Raw genomic sequence first — 11,343 nt, 5'->3', positions numbered from 1 at the left:
TGCCCATGACCACCAGGACAGGGAAGATGAAGTCAGGCTGTTGGGTTTGATGACTTGCTGTGACCCGACCAGCAGGAGGGGCATGGAGGCAGAAGCCTGATGGACGCAGCTGGGATGAGTAGCGGTGAAGATGTGAGGACAGGGAGTTTGGCAGAGACTGGAGGGGAGGAGCGAGTTAGGTTGTTATCGGAGGGCATTGCAGAGTGCTGGGGAGACTTTTAAGGACCAAAGGAAACATTTTGGGGGGCAGGGTGAGGGAAGTTTGAGAAAAATTCCCTCTCTCAGTTGCAGGGAAATCATTGATAAGGCAAGGGAGAAAGCTGACCAAGGTCCTGGAGGAGGCAAACAGGGAAGAAGGGATGACCTGGCTCTAAAGAACAAGGGCTAGATTCCTCTGAGATGGGGACCCAGGAAGAGAAGAAAATGCAGGCCCCTGACCACATCGAGGCGAGGAAGAACGCTGAGAAATTCAGATGAGAAGGCTCCCTTGTTTCAGTGCAGTCAGAGATCGTCTGCAAAGAGCAGCCCTCCTAGAGACCAAGTGACAGGGATCAGTTAGGGCTGGAACGATAGTGATGCAGCTGAACACCGAAGACCCCACGTAGCTTTGCAACATTCCAGGGTAGAGTCCCCCAGGGTTGGAAGGGCAGGGAGGGCCTGAGGATGGGTCTGGAAGAAAGGAGCGGCTAGGGAAGCAGGCGAGCCCAAAAGGGAGACAGAACTGGTGGAACAGTGAGGTGGGGCAAGGACAGGTGGAGTTGCGTGGGCTCTTTTGAATGAAAAACAGCAGAAACAGACTCTGACTGGCGTAACTTCCATGGATGTCCAGGTTCTTCTCTCTGCTGGGCACCTCAGGGACTCTGAGTTTCTCTCTGTCACCTCTGAATTCCCAGGCAAGTGCATCTGATTGAGCTGGCTGGGGTCAATCAGCTGGATCAATCAGCTGTGGCCAAGGGCAGGGACTCAGGACATGGCCAACCCCCTGAGTTTTTGGATGTTTCTAGAAAAGGGAGACTCAAGGTAAAAAAGCCAAATGCCTCAAGAGGGTCTGCCCTATTGGGAGAAGGGGCAGGACTGGGGAGTTCAAGCTTTTAGGCTGGAGCAGCCAGTGAAGAAGGTCTAGAGAACAGCTCTTCTTTTTGCCAAAGAAGGCAAAGGCCCAACCTGCCCCACAGCCCGGGGCAGGGGCAGGGGCAGGTTAGGAACTGATTTGTGTGCTCCACCCCCAGTCCTCGCCTCAGGTAGCAAAGGGGGAACATCTGAGGTAGCTTTACTAGGTCCCCCTGTGGCAGAGAAACAGCAACACTCTTCCTCCTGCCTGCAGAGCCTCCCAAAGCAGCAGTATAGTTCTCCTGTTCCTGGAAAAAGGTTAACCCACTTCACACTGAAGCCCCGCGAGTATGTGTGAGGGGGGCAGTGGGGTTTGGGGAAATTAAGACAGGGCTCGCAATCACCTGTCTCTTGATAGCAAACACCTGTCTTGGCACACACCAGATGAGACTTTCTCAAGAGTCTTCCCTACCCAACACCTCAAATGGCCTCAGAGCTTGGAGGATGACCTCCAAACTCTAATTCCCAAAGCTGGTGCAACCCACCCTGTCCCCTGATGGACCACTCCATTAATGACCACCATGCCCCTGCACCACCATGCCCTCCTGGCAGATTCTTCCAAGTCCAGTTCTGCTCCTTCAGTCTCACCCGCTCCTGGAAGCCTTCCCTGACTACTCTGGTTCTTGAAAGATCACTTACTTTGTTCTTTATTTTTATCATATATTGGAATATATCGATATTGTCTTTTTTTTTTCTTTTTCTTTTTTTGACTGAGCTGTCTTAGCTAGACTGAAGAACAGGGCAGGAGCAATTTTCTCTTTTGTGTTCCCTCCAAAACTTAGCCCAGTGCCCCACACATTTTAGCTACTCAGTATCTGTATTTTAATGGATGGGAACGAAGCTGATTCACCACCCCCGAGCGGCTGTGTAATCTGGGCAGTGGGTGGGACTCTAGGTTTTGGCTCATCCCTAAAGTAGGCCAGTAGCAGGACTGGTGTCTTTGCCTAAGCCAAGCTGATGTGAAAGTTTTCAATTAATGACTCCTACTCACTTCACAGAGAGCACACTTGGTAGCTTTGACCTTTCCAAGTGCTTTTCATGGAAGGCGGTTGTTTTCTGCCTTAGCTGCCTATTAGACTCACCTGGGGACTGTTTAGATCCCACATGATGGACCCTACCCCAGGCCAATTTCATCAGAGTCTCTGAGGTTCAGCTACATGCTGAATTTTAACCCTACCCACCACCCCCACCCCCTCCCACCCCAAACTTTCTAATATGCAGAACTCTGGGACCCATCCACTGACAGGTGTCCTGGAGGGTGATATGGTACAAAGCTTCTGGGATTTGGAGCCAAACGGCCCCGGGTTCAAATCTCAGCCCCACAATCTGCATGCAGTCCTGCTCCTCTGGACCTTTATATCTGTTTCCAAAATGGGTATAAAATGCCATTTCCCAGAATGTAAGGTGCGTATAGAGCTTCAAATAAGTAGAAGCCCCTGAAAGTGACAGTCCCCAGGCCTCTTTGAGTACTTAAGGCCTTCACTGAGATAGACCTTCAGTCTTCTATATCTAGGATCACATGGGGACAACTAAGCTTTTTCAGAGGGTGCTGTGACTCAGACAATGGTGCCAGAGTCATTTCACAGAGTGGGACAAGAAAAGCCTTAATTTCACTTCTGATTATACAGAAAAAATCTCCCTAACTTGGCCCATTTAAATGCTTCTTCATGTCATACAAAATTATCATCTATTCTCTATTCATTTTAAAATTTGTCATTTTCTAAGAGGCAGCAGGAAACCCTGGGTCTGGGCGCAGGCGACCAGCTTGTGGCAAAGCCCAGTGCTGAGTCCTGCTGTTGGCAAGTCCTGCATCGCCCCCACCTGAGCTTTGAGGAGCGGCCTGGATTCTGACAATGTCCCTTCCCCCTTCTCTCCGTGAGGGAGTGTGAACTCTTCTTCCAAGTCTGCACTGTCTGTGGGAGGCAGCGAATAATCCCTTTCACCTATTGGGTGTGCGAGAAGCGTTAGTCAATAAGAGTTATGGGTCTCTGTTGTGTCCCAGGGCGGTTGGACAAGATCCTCTACATTATATCACAGAAATTCTGGGCCCAGAGTTCAATTTTTTATTGGTACTAGAGAGAGGCCTCCAAGAAGCCACTTCGAATTTTAAAAGTAGAATGGGCTTCACATATTTTTAAGAGTTTGGAGGCCGCAAATCTTACATGTTTATCAGAAGACAAATTTAACAGGATCATGAGGTACAGAAGGGCAGCTGAACTTTGACAGATGGTGTTTCTTAAATTGTTACTCAAAGCCCTTAACCACGTATATATTCAAGTTTATAGTTAAAAAAAAAAAAATACTACCTGCTATGGGCTGAATGCACCCCATATTCATATGTTCGATTTGTTAAAATAAAAAAACAGAGACCAGCCTTGAAGATTCCCTGAGCAGACAAACCAGTTTAGTCATACAAACTTTAGCTTATTTAGCAAGACTAACTTGACCTGGGTCATTTTTTGTTTATGCCTCAAAATCAGGCAGAACTTGAACTGGTTCCCAAGGTTGAGACGAGGTGACCACTGAAAGTTCTAAAATGTTAACCATTCACTGCGAAGAATAAATAGTCACGCTTTCTAACCCTGTAAGCTGCTTTATGAGGATGCACCCCTGAGCCTCATCCCATGTTTTGGTTTGAATGCTCCAGTTTGTAAACTCTTTTTGGTGTGTGCACAATAAACTTTTATTAATTACCACTACCTCAGTGATTCATTGATTTTACTTCGGTGATTTCTGAACTTTTGACAAATCGTACCCCTCCAGATTTCAATCGTATCCCCACTCGTATCTCAGAATGTGACTATATTTGGAGACAGGACATTACAAGAGGTGATTAGTTAAAATGGGGCCATTAGTGTGGGCCCTTATCCAGTCTGACTGGTGTCCTTAAAAGAAGAAGAAATCGACACACAGACACACCAGGGACATGCGTGCACAGAAAAAGACCGTGTGAGGGCACAGGGAGAAGGCAGTCATCTGCAAGCGAGGAGAGACGCCTCAGGAGAGACCAACGCTGCCTTGATCCAGGACTTCCAACCTCTAGAAGTGTGAGGAAATAAATTTCTGTAGTTTAACCCACACGGTCTGTGATATTTGTCACGGCAGCCCTAGCAGATTAAGATACTTCCCTGGTTTGATTTTTCCGGGTGTACTTGATACCTGATGAGAAAATTATTTTAGAATTAGAGGAAAAGAAAGTGGAGTCTCATGAGCTCCTGCTTGCAAAGCATATAGCAGGAGGTCAGGTACACAAGAAGCATTCAGTAAATGTTAGGAATTGTTATTAGCATTGCTATGAAAATGGTTATCTTGATATTCACAAGAGAACACATGGCCCAACCTCCAAGGACTGTGCCAGGTGAGGCATAAATCAAATCAACAAATCTTTGCTGGGCCCTACAATGCCAAGCTCAGTTTGTAAAGGGCTGCATTTGTCATACTATCTTTTCCTCACATTTCATTAAAAATAACTCTGTAGAATCAGACAAACAAGAAAGTGAGTTTTGTTTTGTTTTGCTTTTTGGAAGTCAAGATATTCCCCTGGCTTATAACTAGACAACCTGAGACTTGAGTTCTCTTTGGGGTGGGAGTATTTATTCATTTAAATGAGGTTTTTCAACTTGGGTGTAAAGAAGTGTTAATGGTCTACTTGCCTTTTTAAATGGCCAAGCCCTATGGAAGACAGAGTGAGAACGTGAGGAAAACAGGGTTAGGCGGTCCCTCTCTCCCACTCTGACTATCCTAACTAGCTGTATGGCCTGAATCAAATCATCTGGCACCCATAATGTGAAGGGATTTGACAGAGAAGCTCTTAAATGTCCCTTCCAATTCCACAAGTCAATTCCTCTGATCAAAGAATAGATTTGCCAAACTCCCATAACCTGGACTCTTTTGTCAAGAACTAAACAATCTTTGGGAATTGTGTCACTTGTCAATTTAGTTTAGTGCAGTTCCAAGTTCACCATTTGTTGGTTGCGCTGAGAAAGTGGATCTGGGCCCTTTAAATATTTGTCCTTTGCTGGCTGGCATGACACTCAGTTTCGTCAGCAGAGGGCAGTGGAGAGATATTGCAAGAGGACTGCGTTACTGTGTGCTCATGCAGTAGTTCCGGGATTCTCCAGTGCCAGCCTCCTACGATGCATGCACCCAGCACCCAGTCCTTCCTCTGGCATCTTCCTCAGAAGATCTGTAGCAAGCTTCCTCTAGTAAGACACCTCCCTGTGAAGAGCTTACCCTGGGAGCCTAGAGGCTGGATTTCCAGCAAGCCTCGTGAATGTGGCACCACCAGCACCCTGCCAGCCGTTCAGTGACCCGCAGCGGCGCTCTCTCAGATGAGCGCCGATCGTGGCGCTGGAGGTGGGGCTCTTCCTCCAGTGCGCCAGGGGAGAGGCTTCTTCTTGTAGCTGTCATTCCTATACTGTTTAGAGTTCTCTTTACTTCTTACTAGCCAATCCCTTATTATTCTAACCTCATTAGAGCGACATAAAACTTTCCCTGTTCAAATACTGGACCTCGGCTGATACAGAACTGATACCGTGAACAGTCCCGGGAGACAGACCCACGAAGCTGGCTGGGATTTAGGAATTGGTTTGTTGTGCTTTTGGGCCTGAGTGCAGCGCTGAGCTCCTTGCCAGTGGGAAATGGGATGGTAGCAGGAACAGACTTGTCATTTCAAGTGGAGCCTGATTTCAGTTCTGTGTAGGCTGCTAATATATAAATGCCTACTACACTTCTAGGCAGTGACTGGGCCCAAGGGTGATGGTAAGCACAGCCCTTCCAAGGAGCATATGGGGATTTTATCTGTTATCCTGGGGGAAAGCAAAACTGTTTCTGGTTGCAGGAATCTAGGCATTGCATGGATCCCTAGAGATGCACCTGGCTCATAGGCCTCTGCACGGTCTGCTTGGGAGACAGCATAGCCCTGAGGGTGGAATGCCAAAATGCCCCGTCACATGCCCAAGTGCCACACTTCTGTCAGAAGGTTTAAGACCTGGGGTGGGTGTATAAATAAGAAAGGCACATCTGGTCAAATCTAAGTGCTCCAAATACTGCGACCATCTTGACTCAAAGCCTCAGAAGAGCCAGTGAGGCTTCCTTCCTTTGGCTGGATTCCTCGAAATATCTCTGAGATCAGTCTCTTTTGAACTGCCTGTGTCCCAACAGCATCAGCATCATCCACCTGGGAACTTACCAGCAAAGCAAATAACCAGGCCCCTCCCCAGACCTACTGACCCAGAATCTTGGGGAGTGGGCCCAGCAGTCTGTGTGTCAGTAATCCCTCCAGGGGGTTCTGATGTGCACTCAAGTGTTATAGTGTCTTGACACAGGAACTAATCTTGATGCTCCCGCCTTAAAATCATTTAGTGGCTCCCTATCATCTAGCAGAGGCTCACTCCCGCCCCCTAACAATGAGTCTCCAACTTTGAATTCACTAGTGGAGTTTGTTTTAAAATGCAGATTCCTGGGCCAGCTCCCTGAGATTCTGCTTGTAGAGATTCTGATGCATGTGGTTCACCAGACACATTTGCGATGCAGTTTCTCCATATGAATATGTCTGAGCACATGGCTATCTGTATCATCTATCAGCTGGAGAGTTACCATCTGCTTCATCACCGTCTCACTTCTATTCCCCAAACACAGTGGGCCTTTGCTCCTGCTACTTCCTGGGTCCATACTGTCCTTCTTGCCTTTACCTGCTTTTCTCCAAAATTCCCACTCTGTACTCGAAGGCTCAGTTCAAAGATCATCTCCTTTTGAAGCCTCTTATCTGCCCTCCCTATTCTCGCCACAATCTCTAAGTGTTCTTGCCACAAGTCCACATTAACATAGTTACAGGCCCAACTAGAGTGAAGACAGGGACTGTCTTATGCCTCTGTGATCCCCCAGGGCCAGGCACTCAGCAAGAGATTCATACTTGTTTGTAGGCCTTTCAATTCAATTTATTTCAGTCCAATTCGATTCAATGCAATGCAACTCAATTCATGTCAGCATAATAAAGGAGCCCTGGGGAGCCCATTATGAGTACTCATACACAGAAATCAGGCCTCAGAGAGTTAAGGGTGGAAGGACCCCACTCACTGATAAGGCATGAAGACTTGTATTCACATGAAGCATTATTCCATTCGAGCAACAAGCTCTTCCTCCACCGGAGGCCCCAGTGATTGCTGCAGTTGCCCAAGCTCTTTGGAGGTCCCTCCCCACCTAGCTCATCTCTGAACATCTCCTTAAGATGAAACTGGAAGCTGCATGTGTTGTAACCATCATGTCACAGGGGCTCATGAGCTCACTTCACCCAGAGCCATTTGTCTCCTGACCTCAGTCACCATCTATGTAAGAGCAAGCTGAACTGAATAAACCTACAGCTTGGGTCACAGGGTTCATCCAGTCCTCTCTGGTGGGGACACATATCCCCCATCCTACTGACTGGCAAAGGAGGCCTGATTGACTGTGAAATCTCCACCCAGAAACAATGCACAACAGCTATTATTCATAAGCCACAAAGCCCTGGTTACACAGCCATTCCCAGCGGTGACATCTCAGCAGGAGCAGTTGAAGATCCAGCTGAGTGGACTGGTGCTGTCCTAAGTTTCACAAATAGCAAAAACGGTGCAAAAAGGATGGCCAGTCTCCAGGAACCACACGTCCAGGGGTTTTCCTGTAGCAGCCTTGGAGAAGTGCGTAGCCCTGGCACCAGGAGACCATAAGGTGGCAGAGCTGCAGGAGAGGTCTGATAACAACATCAGTGCGTGTCTCTCCTCCTGCGTCTGAAACAACAAAGGGAGAGAGTGATCTCCTGAGAGGCTTCGAGACAGCCCTTAAATCACTTCTCTACTGGGGTGTGCGGGCTGTGTCTGGACGGGGGCCGAGGGCCTGTCTTACTATGAAAGACACTTCATGCTGCTCTTAAGAGTCCAAATATTTCACACAATAAAACACCCAGAGAATCCTGCTTCATTCTCACCCTTCCTCCCATGAAGAAACAAATGGCAAAATCTAGGATGGGGGTTCCAAGTTTCGAAAATTAGCCTGTTCTGGGATTCCCAAAAGGAAGGATAAATACTATGTCTCTACAGTGGGATTTTGTCAGACTTTCATGCATTTGATGAGAATCTGGCATAAAAAGAAATCCAAAAATTTAGCCATGCTCCATAAATAAAGCAGAAAAAAACAAAGAAACAACAAAAAAAAAAACCCAGATTCATCTAGAGAGATTTGAAAGTTTTTGCTTTGTAACTGAATCAGTTCCCCAATAGTCTCACTCATTCTTTCATTCATTCAACTAATATTTATTGAGCATCCAGTAGAGTGGGAAAGACAGGCACATAGCTACCAGGATTCAGTCAAGTCATGTGAATGGAGATTAAGTCTAAGGCATGATGGGAACAGACATCTGACATAACTATAGGCTCCTAGAATGCGGACGGGGTCCTATGAAAGCCACTTTTGAAGAGTTGACAAGAAAACTGAGGTTGAAAAACTCAACAAGACTCCACCTTTCCCAAGTCACCAGTATCAACATCACAATAAAGGGACATGCCAGCGACATCAGGTGCCTCTTGATGGGCTGCCCTGAGAAGGGTTGGGCCTTGCTTCCATGTGGTTCCTGCCGAAAGGGCATAATGTGAATCTAATCACAAGGAAGTGGCACACTCTGCTCCTCTAAGCTGGGGACATTCTGCAAAGCAAACATCTACCCTGTATTCCTTAAAAACAACAGCGTCCTGGAAGACCGAGGAAATGTTTCAGATTAAAGGAGACTAAAGAGACATGCCAACTAAATGTAATATGTGACCTGGGCCTGGATTCTGAACCAGGAAAAAAATAGCTGTGATGGGTCTTACTGAGACAACTAGTGAAATCTGACCATAGCCTGTGGGTTAGAAAACAGTGCGTTAATGTTAAATTTGCTGATTTTGATAACTGTAATTTGGTTATGTCAGAGACTGTGTTTGTTGTTAGGAGATAAACTCTGCTCTGTCAGGAGCAAAGGGGCATGATGTCTACAATTCACTTGCAAATAGATTAAAAAAAAATGTGCGTATGTGTGTATGTATATGTGTGGGAAAATGTTAACAAGTTAATAATCTAGGTGAAGATGAAAGGTATAAGGAATTTCTTTGTACTATTTTGCAACTCCTGTGTAAGTTTAAAATTGTATTTATAAATTTAATTGCATTAAAATTAAGTTACTCTCAAACTGGTAGGGTGCAGAGTATCAGCATCTTCTGTCTACGGGGAGGTCCCACTGTGTAATGGTGAGAGGTATATGCAGGGAACACACAGTTCGGATGGGGTACAAGTTCAGAGCTGGGACTAGTGAGAGATCAGGTTTGAAGGTTTGGCTGAGGCAAGAGTAGAGGTTTTGGTCTGCATCCTGCAGACTGTGGGGAACTGCTGAAAGGTTTTAAGCAGGGGAAACAGCTAAAGAAGGTAATTTAAAAATGATCACAGTGCCATTTGTGGGTGGTGGCTTAGAAGGGGATGAGATGGCAGCAGGAAACTGGGTCCAAGCTCTCACAGCCCTTGAGGCCACGCCAGCACAACCACGTGGGGCTACTGCACGCGTCAAGTGCTTCCTTCACATGCAGGAACTAAGCTAAGGGCTTCCCATACATTCAGGATGAGGGCTGGCAGCAGGGCGGTGCAACGGGGACAGAGAAGAGTTGGATTTAAGAGGTAAGAGGATGGAGGGGAACCTGTAGAAGGGCAATCTCCTGTGGGAGTGATGGCACTGACTGAGAGAGCAGATACTGAGAGAAAGCAGTTTAGGGAAGGAAAATGTCCAGTTCCCATGTTGAGGTTGAGGGGCCTTTGTGACAGTGGGTGTTTGGCTGGATGAGTCTGAGGCTCCCAGGAGCAGTCCAAGAGTGGATGGGCAGGACTCTTGGCATCCCACTGCCTGTCTCCAAATTTTGGGGGGCCTCATCTCTTACTAGCTGGGTGACCATGAGCAAGTTGCTTAATCGTTCTGTGCTTCAAGCTTCTCAACTGCAACATGGTGATATTAGAACCTATGTCAAATAGGGCTGTTTGCCCTGAGAATGAAATGAGTGAACACAGGTAAAAGGCTTAGAAGAGTCCCCGGAACAGCGGAAGTACTCAAAAGAGTCAACCGCCACCATCACCACTACCAATTTCAGTTGGCCTCTCAGGCATCCAATAAGAGCATAGGAAACAATAGGAAGGGGCAAAGGAAGCAGCTCCACTTCTGCACAAGGAAAAAGGGCCTAATCCGGTCCAGGCTCATCACTGTCTGTGGTGCATGTGCCGTCCTGCCATAGGGCTAGTTAAGGACTTCCCGAGGGCAGGCACGGTACGCCAGCTCATTATGTGGCAGCCAGGCAGTGCCTCCAGGATCCTGGGGAACGTTTTGCAGTATGGTTTTGGGAAACCAGTGGTGCTTATTAAGATGCACATCCTAGGCCTCAGCCCAGAAGCTCTGAGGATGGTGCCCTGAACTCTGCATTTCAAACATGCCTCCTCTTCCCCCCATCTCCCCCACACTTATGGGCAATTAAGTTTTTGAGTGCTGCTTAAGATCAAGAAATAATTGTTGAAGTAACGCATTTTGGAGGGAGAGAACTAATGGCAATTATTTTTATCCTGTATCTCAAGTAATCATTTGGGACCCTTTAATTTCTATTATTCAATAAAATATGTAAGGTTTTATGTAGCCAGGCAATTCCCATCATCTTAATAAAGGCAGTGTTTCCCTGAAGAAAATTTACTCTATGAGAATGTTTTAGAAAAAGAGTTCATGTAGGTTGAAGTGGTTATTATTTTTACCTTAGCCTGAATAAAAGATGATTTCGGACAAGGAAAAAGTGATAGATCTCTTCAAATATATAAAGAGCTGTCATAAGAAAAAGATTTTTTTCCCCCCTCAGGCGATCTAGGGAGCAGAACCAGGACATAGATTATAAAGACATTTATTTAAGTTCAAGAAAGAACTAACAGTTGAGCTATCCAAAGATGGGATGGGCTGCTGAGACCTCACCGCGGGTGGGGGTGTCCGTACAGGGCTCCTGCAGTAAGGAGGAGAGTCCTGCACTGGGCAAAAAGCGAAACTGGATGACTGTTACATGAGGCTCCATTAAGTACAGAAAAAAATAAGAGGACCACACCTTTTAAACAGAACTTCATAGTTCTAGGAAAAGAAGTTCCTGATGATAGTTTTTAGTTGGCTGACAAATGAATATTGCTTGTGTAATGAGGAAAATAAACATTCCTTGT

The sequence above is a fragment of the Pteropus alecto genome, unplaced genomic scaffold, assembly GCF_000325575.1.
Source record: "Pteropus alecto unplaced genomic scaffold, ASM32557v1 scaffold121, whole genome shotgun sequence".
NCBI lineage: Eukaryota > Metazoa > Chordata > Mammalia > Chiroptera > Pteropodidae > Pteropus > Pteropus alecto.
Note: the sequence above shows the minus strand (reverse complement) of the source record.